Source organism: Ursus arctos, unplaced genomic scaffold, assembly GCF_023065955.2.
Source record: "Ursus arctos isolate Adak ecotype North America unplaced genomic scaffold, UrsArc2.0 scaffold_36, whole genome shotgun sequence".
NCBI classification, from domain to species: Eukaryota; Metazoa; Chordata; class Mammalia; order Carnivora; family Ursidae; genus Ursus; species Ursus arctos.
In genome coordinates, this window is record NW_026623050.1 from 21,501,070 (window position 1) to 21,514,923 (window position 13,854).

Here is a 13,854-nt window from a genome sequence, read left to right on the forward strand (position 1 = left end):
GATTTTCTTTCTCGAGTAGTTCTAGTTGTAAAGATTGACATTTTATGGCTTTGTTTCCTAGAAATCTTCAAACGACATCTTATTACTTTCAAACAGAATAAAATTCATCGTATTTTACAATTACTATGTGAGCCTATAAAATCCTTTTATAAATTTAAGATACATTATGTGATTTTAGTGATTTTATTTTTCCTACCTCTTGAAATATTTTGCTAATTCTATCATCCCAGGTATTATTTCACAATTGCTAAACAAATATTCCCAACTATGCTTACAAAAAACCAAAATATTAAGAAAACATAAGAATGATTTAATTGCCTAGAAGGATAATGCAACAATGAAATAAATCATCATTATGCATTATCTTTCACTTATCTTTCAGTATTCTTATTGTTTTGCACAAAACATTGCATCAACTTTCATAAAGATAGGTAAGATTGAAGACATCATATTTGCAGTCTGCGTCGAGAAGGAAAAACTTTACTTCTACCCTTTTATGTTGCAGTACCTGAGGACCTGTGGATTAAACTAACAAAAAACAGATTAACAGGATGAAAAGCACATAATTTTTATTAATATTTATTTCCACGGGAATTCACAAAAAAGGAGTAAAGCTCAAAGAAGAGGTTAGACTCAAGGTCTTACATACCATTTTAACAAAGGAAAGGGGATTAGGGCTTTGAGACAATAAATCATGGAGAAGTAACTAGAAGATACATGGGAGAACTAATGGAAAATAAGGGTTATTCTCATTAGGTCTGTTCATGCAAACTCATGTTGGTATTAACTCTCCATCTCAAGTAGTAAGAGTCACTGTTCCTTTCCTACTACAAGGGGGAAAACATCTTCACGAAGAGATACTTATGACTGGCTTTTAGGCAGATAACAGGAGGACAGAAAACAGTTTTTGTTTGTTAATTCTAAATTGCCGTCCACTCAAAATAATCCTTAGGTCAAAATGGCATATGTTAGCGCAGCATAACCTGATCTTCTTCATCTGTCTTCAGTTTTCTCTGAATATAGTTAAGAACTCAGAACTTTTATTTTCTGCCCATTATCGAACAGAAGAAAACTGGCAGAGGTCACATTTCACAATTATTAAATAAACCTAAAAATGAATGCAAAGATAGATAGCAAGCACCTTACAGTCTAATGAAGAAATTTGGGAAATCTCAGACTGAATCTTCGGGGGAGCGTAACTTGATACACTTCATAAGTGAACAAGTGTTGAATGCAGGTATATATGATGGTGACTAGAAAGAAATAGATGACGTAGAAAATTTTTTAATTCCTTGGATTGGTTATGCTAATTGGTATCTACAAATCTAGAACTGAAAATACCTTGCAATTACGAAGCAAAGAAGATGGCCAGCCTCCCTTCAACAAAATTAAGAACCCTTAAAAGTTTCAAAAAATTCTTTAAGTATGGCATTTAATGATGCACGTGCAAAAAATCAAAATCAAAATCAAACCCAGGAATGATTAGCTAGAACTTATTAGAAGTACTTTAAATGTCAAATCAGTATTTACAAGATGGATATGAACATTTCAGGTTCACATGACAGTTGCTAAGTAGTCACATTCAGACAACGTTGCCTATTTCAGATACAGATACCTTCAAAACCTGGAAAATATATATAAAAATCTGGGCTACACGGGACAGTGAAACATCCTAAACTTGAAAGATGTAGACCTACACAGAGCTTCAGAAAAGGAGTAAGAACAGAACGAAGATTAATACAAAAATTACAAGAATGGACAAAACAATTTAAAATTTCTGTCAGAAATACAACTTGTGACAAAATTTTTATAAGTGTAGAACTGGCTTAATATTACCCAGCAAGAAATTTTCTTGATTTGCCAATATCAGGAAGAATAGGGTTGAACTTCTATGGATTTTCAAAAATGGGAAGAAAAGTCAGTTGCACATAATCTGGACTTCATACATATTTGATGATTCTTACTGTCCTAAGAAAAATGAGTTTTTCTTCTCAGCTCAATGCACTCTCAAGCATAAATGAATTCAAAATCCCTTGCAGGAGCACCTGGGTGGCTCAGCCCGTTGAGCAACCAGCTCTTGATTTCTACTCAGGTGATGAGATAAGGGTCCTGGGATCAAGCCCCATGCTCAGCAGGGAGTCTGCTTGAGGATTCTTTCTCTCCCTCTCCCTCTGCCTCTCCCCCCACTCGCAGCACTCTCTCTCTAAAAATAAATAAATAAATCTTAAAAAAAAACCTTGCATAAATTTACATGAGAGCTGTACTATAAAAAAACTACAGGAGAAGTAGATACACTCATTAAGAAGGTAAGAACTTACACTTGCAAAGGAATGACTTGAAAATGATGACCTATGATTGGTAATAGCAGAGAGAATTCTTTCAGTGTATGGGAAAAGCTTCAATTACCAAGAAGAATCTTCCTCATGCAACTAGGAAAAGAACTTGCGGGAACTAGAAAGAGAATTTGTCTAACCCTTCAACCACAACGGTTGTTTTTTGCACAGATCCTCAAAGCGGGAAGAATAAAGGAAGATGTTCTTTCTGTGCATATAAAAACTAAAAGAGCGTGCATATTCATTGTAGGGGTGGAATGCAATTAGATGCATGATAAATGTTTTTCATGTCTCAAGATATATACAAAGAGACTATGTTTAAATTCTAATTAAAAGCTCTAATGAGTTTTTTACATTGTTCCTTTATTCTTCTATAAATTATATAATGAAAATTATACAAAATAATTTAAAACGTAAAAAAAAAAGAGAAAGAAACACTTCCTTTCAAACTGGATGGTGAATAGCGGTAGCTATTTTTCCCGGTATAATGATAGTTAAAAGATTGCTGGGGCGCCTGGGTGGCTCAGTCAGCTAAGCGTCTGCCTTCTGCTCAGGTCATGATTCCAGGGTCCTGGGATAGAGCCCTCTGTTGGGCTCCCTGCTCAGCAGGGAGCCTGCTTCTCCCTCTCCTTCTCCCTGCCCCTCTGCCTACTTGTGATCCCTCTCTCTCCCTCTGTCAAATAAATAAAATCTTTAAAAGAAAGAAAAAGAAAACTGCTTTGTAGAAATGAATAAAAATTCCAAACACGCGTTTGACACAAACTACCAAGTAAATCATTATTTATATCTTTAAAATAATCTGACTGAAAAATCAGATTTTTGGACTCCTCTGAAGCAGGAAAAGATAAACTAGTCAGGATTATATATTTAATTAGTGAACATGTCATAAATAAATATATCTCACCTTTCAAAAGTTATTTTTGAAATGTAACAAAATATATTGTCAATAATCTCCAATTTCCTGTAACCTAAAACTATAGTTTACTTTCTATTTGCCAGAATTTTTATTCCACAGATACATTCCCTGTTGAATTTGTGCAGAAAAAAACCCAAAAAACAAAAAAACTTGGTATGGTTCTAAGTGTTATCTTGAATAAATAAAGCAAGTATGGGAGAAGAGCGTACAAAAATTAAATATTTCCTTTCCTTTGCCTTCCTCTCCCCTACTAAAAAAGTCAATTCTGAGTAGTAAAACACTGGACTAAAGAAACAGGACTGGATTAGACAGCTTAACTGGTATGAATGGGTTGAAGTGGGGATGCTGAGATTTGTTCTCCAACATTTAACTACCTCAGAACTTTCCTATTAATCATAGCTCACCACCGCTACAAGGGCCCTAAGCAAACTTTCAAAGGAGGCAAAGTCTCTGACATCTACTTTCTAAGCCTCCTCTCCCCTAACAACCCTAGGCCCTAGGCTCTGATGCCAACAGGTAGCAGCAACTCTAAGTTCCCTAAACTAGGTAAATTGGTCCTATCCTTCAAAACTGCTCCTTTCCTTCACCCCCAAATACCCATTTCTAGAGGACTGCTCCCAATGACCTCATTATCAGATTACTGCTAATTGGTATGAATTTGCCATTCATACTAACACTAATTCATACCAATACTAATGCCAAAATATCACTCCCTACATTACTTGCTAATTGCAAAAGAAAAAACTTATCGTGGAAAAATAGTCTGTCACCATTTTATTGGAGAGATCAAATTTAGGATTACTAATAGGATTAACAGATAAGCCTCCTTTATGTGCCTTCAGATGTTGTATAATGTGAAGTACACTGCGTGACTTAAGTATTCTTGCCAAAAATATTCAGCCTGACCAACACAAGCCTTCAGATCTAAGTTCAAGTTTACAGAAAATACAGGGGATACAAGGTACAATTTAAACCTAATGAAGAGGAAACTGTCAGTAAAATACAGAATGTGGGTTATTCTACAAGACTACTGGTAGCCTGGTCTTTTCAAAAGGTCAATGTCATCAAAAAAAAAAAAAAAAAAAAAAAAAGAGAGAGAGAGAGGGAACTACACCGAGTTAAAAGAAACTAACACAAACAAACGTAATGAATGCATGATTGGATACTGGTTCCAAAATTAATGACTAAAAAGGACATTTTCAGGACAATGGGGAAAATGTTAATACATACTACATACCTATATTAGATTGTAGAGATTATTCTTAAGTATGATTACAGTACTGTACTTATACAGAAAATTGGTCTTATTCTTAAGACATCCATATAGACACATCGACAGGACTTCGGTGTGAATTATGTTATCGGCAATGTGCTCTGAAAATGTTCACCGAAAGACTGTAAGATAGGCAGATAAAGGAAATGTGGCAAAATGGCCACACTTTTAAAACTAGGTGGTACATGTGAATGTCCAAATGGGCTATTCTTCAACTTTTTGATGTTTGCGGGGAAAAATATAATGAAAACTTCAGTAATAAAAAAGTTGAAAAGCTAAAAATAAACTCTTAAAAACAAAAATGTAAAAGGAGCAGTTGAATAGTATTTCTTAAATTTTGTAGGTGGGCCTCCTTGCTTCTCCTCAGTCACCTTATTCCCACAAAAAAAATGAAACCTAATACAGTGAATTGCACTGAATGAGGAATCAGAAGACCTAAGGTTCTAGAAATGGTTCAATCACTTCCTAGCCATGACCTCATTAAAGATGTCTCCCTGAGGCTCTCTTCCCTCATCTTCGAAACAGTTCCATAAACACAGACCAAGGCAAAAGGGGTCCTGAGGTACAAATAAGGCATATCAATAACAGATACAAATGCAAGATACAGTTATAACGGTATTTGTACTGATGTTTTTAAAACGTCAAGAGCGTACATCCCTAACAATCCTCTAAGCAAACCAGTGCCTTCAATGGCACAGCCAAGTTTCCACTTAGAAAGCGTGAGTTGTCACTAATCCCCCCCCCCCAGGCAAGACTTGTCACAAATGCTGAGGTGGCTTTTGTGCTTTAAAACTCTCCTAGGTTTCCATTTTATGTCTAATGGCACTAAAAGACGTCAAGTTCTTAAGACCCAGTCCAAATCTGAAAACAATAACGTTTAAGTTCACAGAATTTTTAAAAAACAAATCTCTGCAAACAAAGAGAACCCCTTGGACCAAGGTCTTCCCGTGCTTGCAGAAGCGGGTTCACTTTGACGTTTCTCCTCTCTAGCAGATTTCTCCTTAAAAGCCTTCAAACTTGAGCTAAGTTGGGAGGAACTCCCTCCATCTCTAGAGCAGGATAAAACCTCAGAGTGAGCTCATTCTTTCCGTCTCGTTAAGGGAAACCTGAAAGGACGGTCAGTAAATCGTGTATCCAACTCCACGTTTCTCAGGGCCGTTCTGTAGACAATAACGGGACTTCTCGGGCAGAGCTGGGAAGTCCCTTTGACAAGAACGAGGCTGTGAGCGTGGGATGACTGGTCACCTGGGCGGGGGGACAGGGACCCTTGGGCCCCGGATGCCTGAAAGTTCGGAACCCCCTTCGGTCTCGGGCTACCATGAAGAGACTCCGGGGAGCGTTGTTGTTTGGGAAGCATGGGTCCCCGCCAAACACCGGCACAAAATGTACGGCGGACCAAAGGGAGTAGTAGAGAGAAAAGCCAAACCCAGGCTGGGGCAAACAGGCACAGGCCCTGGGAGGCGACGTGGAGGAGGCAGAGGAGGTGGAGGAGGCGGAGGAGGAGACGGAGGAAGACGCGGCGGAGGCCTGCGCGGCTCCGGCCTGCCGCACCGAGCCGTCTGCCGCGTCGCGCCGGGATCCCTCCCCCGCTGGGGCCGGCGCAAGATGGCGGTCCGGCCGCCGCCGCGCAGCCGGTCCCCTCCCCCGCGCCCTGGGCGCTCTCGGCAAACCGCGCCGGCCTCGACACCCCCGGCCCAGCGCCCCCGGAGTGAGGCGGCGCAGGCCGCGCGGGAGGGCCTCTGCCTGCTGCAGCGCGGGGCGGGCGGGGGCGGGGGGCGCTTACCGTGAGCGGAGCGGATCGGCCTGACTGGGGCCCTGAGGAGGAGGAGAAAGAGGAGGAGGAAAAGGAGGAGCACGAAAAACTACACAGCGGCGACGGCGGCGGCTCCCATTGCGGAGCAGCAGCTGAGCCGTGGGAAGGGGGGTTCTCGTGGAGCCGGCGCGCTGCCTCATGGGTAGGCTCCGGGTCAGCCTCCGCGCGTCCGGGCTCCCTTTCTTCTCGCCGACGCGGGAGGCGGGCGCGGGCATGTGCGTCGCGTCGCAGGCCCTCGAAGGCCGCGGCACCCCGCCACGCGCTGGCCGCGGGCGAGGGCCAGGGTCCGGGCCTGGCGAGACTGTGGGTGGCGATCCAGAAGTCGGGGCTTGCACCGCAGCTGAAGGCGTGGGAACATGAGTTCTGGGTCCTCCCTGTGTGTAACAGCTAGTTCTCCGCAGACTTGGAAAGTAAGGTGGTCTAGGAAGAGAGGCGCCATTACAAAGAAATACCGTGCCTGAGGAGCGAAGACATAAGCCAGATGAGACATAAAGTCGGGTTCTTTTAATAATTGGCTAATTTTCCCATATTTGTTTAAAACATACCGTTTCGCTTGTGTCTCCCTTAATTCCTAACTCTGCCCTATGGATCCGTATAATAACTTAAAAAAAAAAGTTAAATGCATTTATAAGAACACTTAGCAAGATACTGCTTGCATAAATACTTGTTACACCTTATATTCTGATGTGTAAGGGGAGTTTCCTCTCCCAGTTGTCCTCACAGGATCAGTCTTGCTTCCTTAGATCCTTAACACACACACCAATCACTGCATTAACCCATCACTGAATTGAACTAATTCTTCCTATTTGAATTAGTTTCTTCTTTCTCATCCAGACAGCCTCCAGCTTTTCTATGGTGTTTAGCGTTATAGTCACTTCCTTACTGATTGCCACCCCCAGATCAATCTTACCAAGGCCATTATCCCTAGACCTGGAATAGCTACAGGTAACCATGACCTGTTCTTCCCACAACTGTGCCTGAGATAGTCTATCCAACTTTCTCTTTCTTTCTGGCCCTGAAAGTAAGCTTTACAGGAAAAGAGAACAATCAAAACAAACTGGAAATCTAGAAGTTCAAAAATCTTGCCATATTCTTAAGTCATTATAATTCAAATCAAATTCTATTGGTTTGCAAAGCATGTTATGGTAATGAAAATAAACTGAAGATTTCACTCTGCGTTCTATAGTTTGGTCCCAGGTGTAGAGAAAGAAACTTAATGCTGTTAGACCCTAGAACTAATTTAAATCGAGGGGATGATTCATGCCAACCAAACTTCCTAGAGACTGATGTACAAACCAAAATTAAAATTTATTACTTTTTTTTTTTTTTTTCATGAAAAGCATAGCTGCCCTGAAGACCAGAAAACTCCGGTTGATACATTTTCACTCAAAGGAAACATTTACATGAGAAGCCAAATTATAAAAGATTTCCAATGAGTATGAAATCAACACACATGAAGTAATTTAGATGATTTTTTTTTTGATGACTCCATCCTTAAAACTCGTTCCTTGGCTTGTAGAACATGACTCTCTTGGTTCTCCTGACTTACTGTCCACACTTTCCTATCATTTGTTAAGAGTTTCTCTTCCTCTGACTTGTCAATTTTCCGTCTCTTAACATTCTGTACCTACTCTTTAAGTATCCTCAGTACTTATTCTTCTTACGTGAGGTCATGCTCCACACTCTTCCCTGACTATAATGGGTATAGGTGTTTGACCAGCTTCCATTTCACAGCTCCATTGTGTTCACCTAATTTGGGTGGACTAACCACTACCCACCCCCAATTCCAAGATTGGCCCAGCCAGCCTAAAACTGTTAGAATTATCCTTACCTCCCTTTGAAACAGTTTTTGTTTCAGAAACCAATCAGAGTGAAGCCCAGGATTTTTGTTTGACTATGGGAAAAAGAGAAGATCTTTCTTTCTCTGGATGATATGGCATTGGCATTAGAATGTGAAAACTGAAAGAGCTACAACTTTTTTCCTACTAAGGCAAGCCAACTGATAATAAAGCTAACAGGTGGAGGAGGAATGGCTCGGTGAATCAATCATAGGGAAAGGAAGTCACTCTCTGAGAGCATCATAAGCCTCCAAATCAAACCCAATCTGAACCCTGTGCTACCTCTAGATTTCTCTGTTATATGAGTGAATAAATTCCCTTTTCTGTTTAAGCTGAAGGGGTCCAGAATAAGCCTCTGTGACATAAAAATTATTTTTAGCTGAAGGCATTTGAGTTTCTGAAATCTCTTATCTGCCTAAAAGCAGAGCCTCCCAAAAGAACTCCATTGTCATAAATCTCCTCCCAGGGAGCACCAGTGAAGATTGGCTCTTATCACCAGAGACAATGAAGAATTGTCACCACACCTAAAGAGTCATTGTCACAAAACTATATATCTCCCATCTATTCTCCTAAGGGCCCATTTATCTTTCCTAAATGTCATTTGTTTTCCCATAAGTGCACTCTCTCCCCCACCCCCTTCCAAGAAATTATTTGTTTTCAAATAAGTGCCCTCTCTCCTCCCCTGCATCTATTAAAATGGTATATAAGCCCCAAATTCTAACCACTCCTTTGAGTCACATTTCTTGGTGAACACCCTTAGCTGGTATGTGATTAAAATCTGTCTTTTTTCTTGATAACCTGTCCTTTTGTCCGTTTAATTCACGAGCCCCCAAAAAGTAAATCTAAGAGGGTAGAGAAAAGTTCTCCTTCCTGACAAAGCCAATTTGAGTTGGGTTTTCTGTTACTTACATGTTAAAACATCCTAACTGTGGTGGAGACAATGATAAATAGTCTTACTTTACGCTTGCATACCCAGGAAACCCACATTTCCTAGTTCCCTTACTTCTTTACCAGGTCATGTGACTGTATTTGGCCAGGGCAATGTAGGCAGTGATTTCCCAATCTAAGCCTGACCCTTACTTAAAACCTCCAGTGATTTATAGTTCCTTTCTGTTTTTCACATTTCAGTCAGTTGGATACGGAAAATTCTGAGGAACTAGGGGATGGCAGTAACATTAGATGGAAGGACTACAGGTCTTAATAATTACACAAGAGCACATCCCCCCCCACAGATCCTCATTGTACTGAGTAGAGCAAAACATAAACCTATACTGGGTTATGACTGAGATTTGAGAGCTGTTACTAAATCACTAACCCTGATTAATAATGGAAATAGTGGTCTACTGTAACAAAAAATCCAAAATATGCGGTATTAGTTGAGCATAGCAGTCAGGTGGGAATTAAGGAACCGTGTAGTAGGCTGGATAACCAAAGATTCATATTAGGCAGTGGCTAAATTGTTGTCTTCAATACGTTAGAAGGAAGATCAGTACAAGTACAATTTTCTAGCTCTAAGGGAAGAGTTCAGAAAACAAAAATAATAGTAGCTGTTGGTGATTTTTTTTTAAAGATTTTTTATTTATTTATTCAACAGAGATAGAGACAGCCAGCGAGAGAGGGAACACAAGCAGGGGGAGTGGGAGAGGAAGAAGCAGGCTCATAGTGGAGGAGCCTGATGTGGGGCTCGATCCCATAACGCCGGGATCACGCCCTGAGCCAAAGGCAGATGCTTAACCGCTGTGCCACCCAGGCGCCCCTGTTGGTGATTTTTTATGTGATTTGTAAAATATTACCAGAAAGAGATTAGCATGGAACAGAATTAACAAGTTTACACAAAATGAAAGAAAATAGAACCCAGCATTTGGGCGGTCTTGCAGAGTTTGAAAACACAATACTTCTACTAGATTCCAAAGAGAAAAAGGTATATTTTAAAAGGCTTTGAGCAAGGAAACCTCAGTAGGATTTGAATGACTCAGCCCTTAGGAAAAGATCAGATTACACATGTTGTTTCAGGTAGTATCTATTGTTTCAGAAAGCCTCAAAGAAGCAGCTACTATTTTTTCCCCAGCTTTACTGAGGTACAACTGACAAAATTGTATATGAAGTGTACAGGATGATTTGATATACATATCCATTGTGAAATGATTACCACAAAGGTTAATTATAACACATCCGTCCCCTCATATAGTTACAGTCACTTTGCACGTATGTGGGAGAAAACTTAAAATCTACGCTTAGCAAATTTCAAGTATACAATACAGTATTAGGCTGTACGTTCGATCCCTAGAACATACTCATCTTACAATTGAAGAAGCAGCTATTAAATTGAGAGAGAGATTTGATTAAGAAAGTAGAGAAATAAGGCAGCTTTCAGAACCATGTCCCCAGGGGGAGTATTGTTGGTGCTTCAACCATTACTCTTGGATATTTATCCACCTTTTTGGGGTGCTCCCAAAAAAGGGAGCTGCAAGCTCCACTGTGCCTTTACATCCAACAGCCAGGATCTGCAGCTCTTTTTCAGGGGACTACCCTTAGGCTATTGGCGCCACTTTGCGTGCCTTCAAGAGACTGAAAGTACCCGGGAATTTATATGCCCATAAGACCAGCTCTTAACCAAGGACTGAGAAATGCAGGAGTCTGGAAGCCCTAACTCCCTTGTCTTGGGTGAGAACAACTTTGAGGCATGACTTACATTCCAGAATTCCCCTGTAGGACCAGGCTGAAGCTACCTTCTGTAGGATTCTGTGTAACGTACCCTTGCTGGAGTGCATGTTAAGCTTACGCCAGCTCCAAAGCCACCCTTCTTAACTCATCTTTATGGATTCTGGGGCCTGGGATTCTGCAAACCAATTTTGTGCTTTGCCAGCTGCTCCCGGTTACATTCTGCCAATAGACGACCCTAGAGGGAGACTGCAAGGCTGAAGGAGGAAGAAGGGCCTTGCTCCTTCCTGTTTACTTTGCTTTATGTTTCTGTCTTTATGAATCCAGCAACTCTTTATCAGTCCCAACAGTGACAATTCATTCCCGCAGCAAAGACTGAATCTACTTTACAGTTTTCCCAACACTTGCAGAACTTGTCTTATTGTACCCCCACAGAGATATCAACACCAGCTACCATCACCCCCTTCTCATGGTCTGGGTCCCAGCTCTATACCTCTGCTCCAAGCACAGAGACTCCAGCACCAGCTGAGCACTGCCCCTTTCTCAAAGGGCCGAGTTTCAGCTCCATGGGGCCATTTCCAAGCTTCTAAGTGTCTGCTATGGACTGCATATATGTGTCCCCACCCCCTTCAACCCCCCCCCCCCCCGCCCAATCCATATGTTGAAACCCTTAGCCCCCATGTGATGGTATCTGGAGACAGAACCTTTCAGAAGTAATCTTGAGATCTCTCTCTCATTCAATCTCTCTCTCATTCTCATTCTTTCTTGCTTTCTCTCTCTCCGTCTCCCACCCCCTCCCTTCCTGCCCCCGCACCCCCTCCGCCCAATACAGCAAGAAGTCTCCTGTCTACAAGCCAGGAAGCAGGTCCTCATCAGGCACTGAATCTGCCACAACTTGATCTTGGACCTCCCAGCCTCCAGACTGTGGAAAAGAAATGTTTGTTGTTTAAGCTGCCCAGTCTATGGTATTTTTGTTACAGCAGCTCGAACTAAGACACTGTTAGGGATTCAAACCTCTGTGCCCTCAGCGCTAGAGATGGTGACTGCTTCCTGCAGTCTCCACCTCCACAATATTTACTGTTATCTTTTTGCCATTAACAATTCTTTATTTGCCAATTCTCTTTGCTAAAATAACTAGTACGCTCCCGACTCCTAACTGTATCCTAGTGATAGACTTGGCTTCCTCTTCTTCCTTGTCCTCCTTTCCCCACTCTCATACAATTTTCTTAATAAGTCATTGTTCATAAATCCTCTTTATGAGGATTTGAGAGTAGCATTTGAATCAGTAGACTGAGTAAAGAAGATTGCCTTCACCAATGTGGGTGGGCATCATACAACCTGTTGAGGGTCGAAATGGAATAAAAAAGGCAGAGGGAGATGGATTTACTCCGTGCTTGAGCTAGGATGTCCACCTTCTCCTGCCCTCAGATACCAGCACTCTTGGTTCTTGGGCCTTTGGACTCAGACCAGGACTTACACTATCAGCTCTCCTCATTCTCAGTCTTCAGATTTGTATTGGCTTTTTGGTTCTCCAGTTAGGTATAGATACAGATACAGATATATAGAAATGAAGAGGGGCGCCTGGGTGGCTCAGTTGGTTAAGTGTCTGCCTTCAGCTCAGGTCATGATCCCAGGGTCATGAGATCAAGCCCTGAATCTGGGCTCCCCACTGAGCGGGGAGCCTGCTTCTTCCTCTCCCTCTGCCGCTCCCCCTGCTTGTGCTCTCTCTCTCTCTTTCTGTCAAATAAATAAACAAATAATGTTTTAATGAAGATATGTATCTATATCTATTTAATACCTATTGGTTGTTTCTCTGGAAAACCCTGTATAGAAAATATCTCACCAAAAAAAGAATTAGAGGTTTAACACCTAACCAAGGAAACTTCTTCACCCCTGGTATAAAAGGCCTTCAAAATGACTTGTAAGCAGGATTTCTGAATTGCTATGAAGCTGTGACTGCCATGTCTTGAGTTCTGCTCCTTTCCTAACAAGAGTGTCGTTTGCAGTTAACCTCTTTCACTTCTACCATCCTTTATTGGCTATAAGTCTAGGGGGAGGAGTGGATTGTTTGTCTTTTTAGTTCATAGGTCATCAGACCAAGAAAAGTCACATCCAGATCTGATGAAGAAATCTGTGCACCATCTGGGACTTTAAGCTAGATGCAATGACTTGATGGGACTTTGGGTTATCTCTCTTGGAAAGAGGTTAGTGTGAGGGAGGAAAAGATAAATGGATATTTGGGACTAGAAGGGTGGATTAAAGATGGAGATAATCACTTAATTTCCTCCTCTGAACATTTCCCATCCCTTTTAACATTCAAGTAGCTGCATGTACTAGTTCAGGACAGTGGAATGTCATCAGAAGCGATTTATACCAATGCTACTGAAGTGTGGTTCAGAGATCAGTATTGTTCCATGATTTGTTTGTTTCTGGTCCATAACAAGGTCAGTATAGCATATGAAAAATTTTAGAAACTTTTATAGAAATTAGACATTCTCACAACATCTTTATTGTCTTTTACAAAAGTAATAGTCTGCAACAGATTGGAAAATTTTTAAAAAGTGGTCCTTTGCTACAGATAGTTTGAGAAGCTGTAGGCTAGCAACACGTCTAGCCCAGCCTCTAAAACTTCTCTATGTTCTTCCCAGACCTTTTCTGTTGTTCAGTTGGTCATGTGCAGAGGATCTACCAGAGTCCTTGAAGCCCTGGAAAATAGTGAAGGCACTGGGTAGAAGTAACCTGGGGTTTCTGAATGATTGATGGAACAGAAACACCTCCCCCAACAAACACAGCAATATTCACTCGACTATCAGGTGAAAAATAAACTTTAATAAGTTAAGTTTCTGGGATTTGGGGTTTATTTTTTTGAGTACCTAGTATTAGTTATCCAAATAAATTGTTACTGAATTCTCCTATGACATTGACTTTTATTTCTATTTTCATGATTCCTGAATTTATTTCTTCAAAGCACACCCCTCTCCAAAGCATCAGAGCCTATATATACCTCATCATACTCTTGA

The 13,854-nt window shown here is 41.2% G+C and overlaps 1 protein-coding gene across 5 annotated transcripts in view; it reads right to left on the reverse strand.

The window, feature by feature from the left end:
* The window catches only part of ZNF280D (zinc finger protein 280D), a 296,194-nt gene that overhangs the window by 120,356 nt on the left and 161,984 nt on the right, over positions 1 to 13,854 (reverse strand). For 2 of the 5 annotated variants that reach the window (XM_048219567.2, XM_026518552.4), the window contains exon 1: positions 6,306 to 6,406. The exons of 1 other annotated variant lie outside the window; for it this stretch is intronic. The gene's annotated coding sequence lies outside the window, so the exon portion shown is untranslated. Of the gene's footprint in view, positions 1 to 6,305; positions 6,490 to 13,854 lie in introns of those variants that run through there. 2 more of the 5 variants (XM_026518549.4, XM_026518551.4) reach the window with 2 other exon arrangements.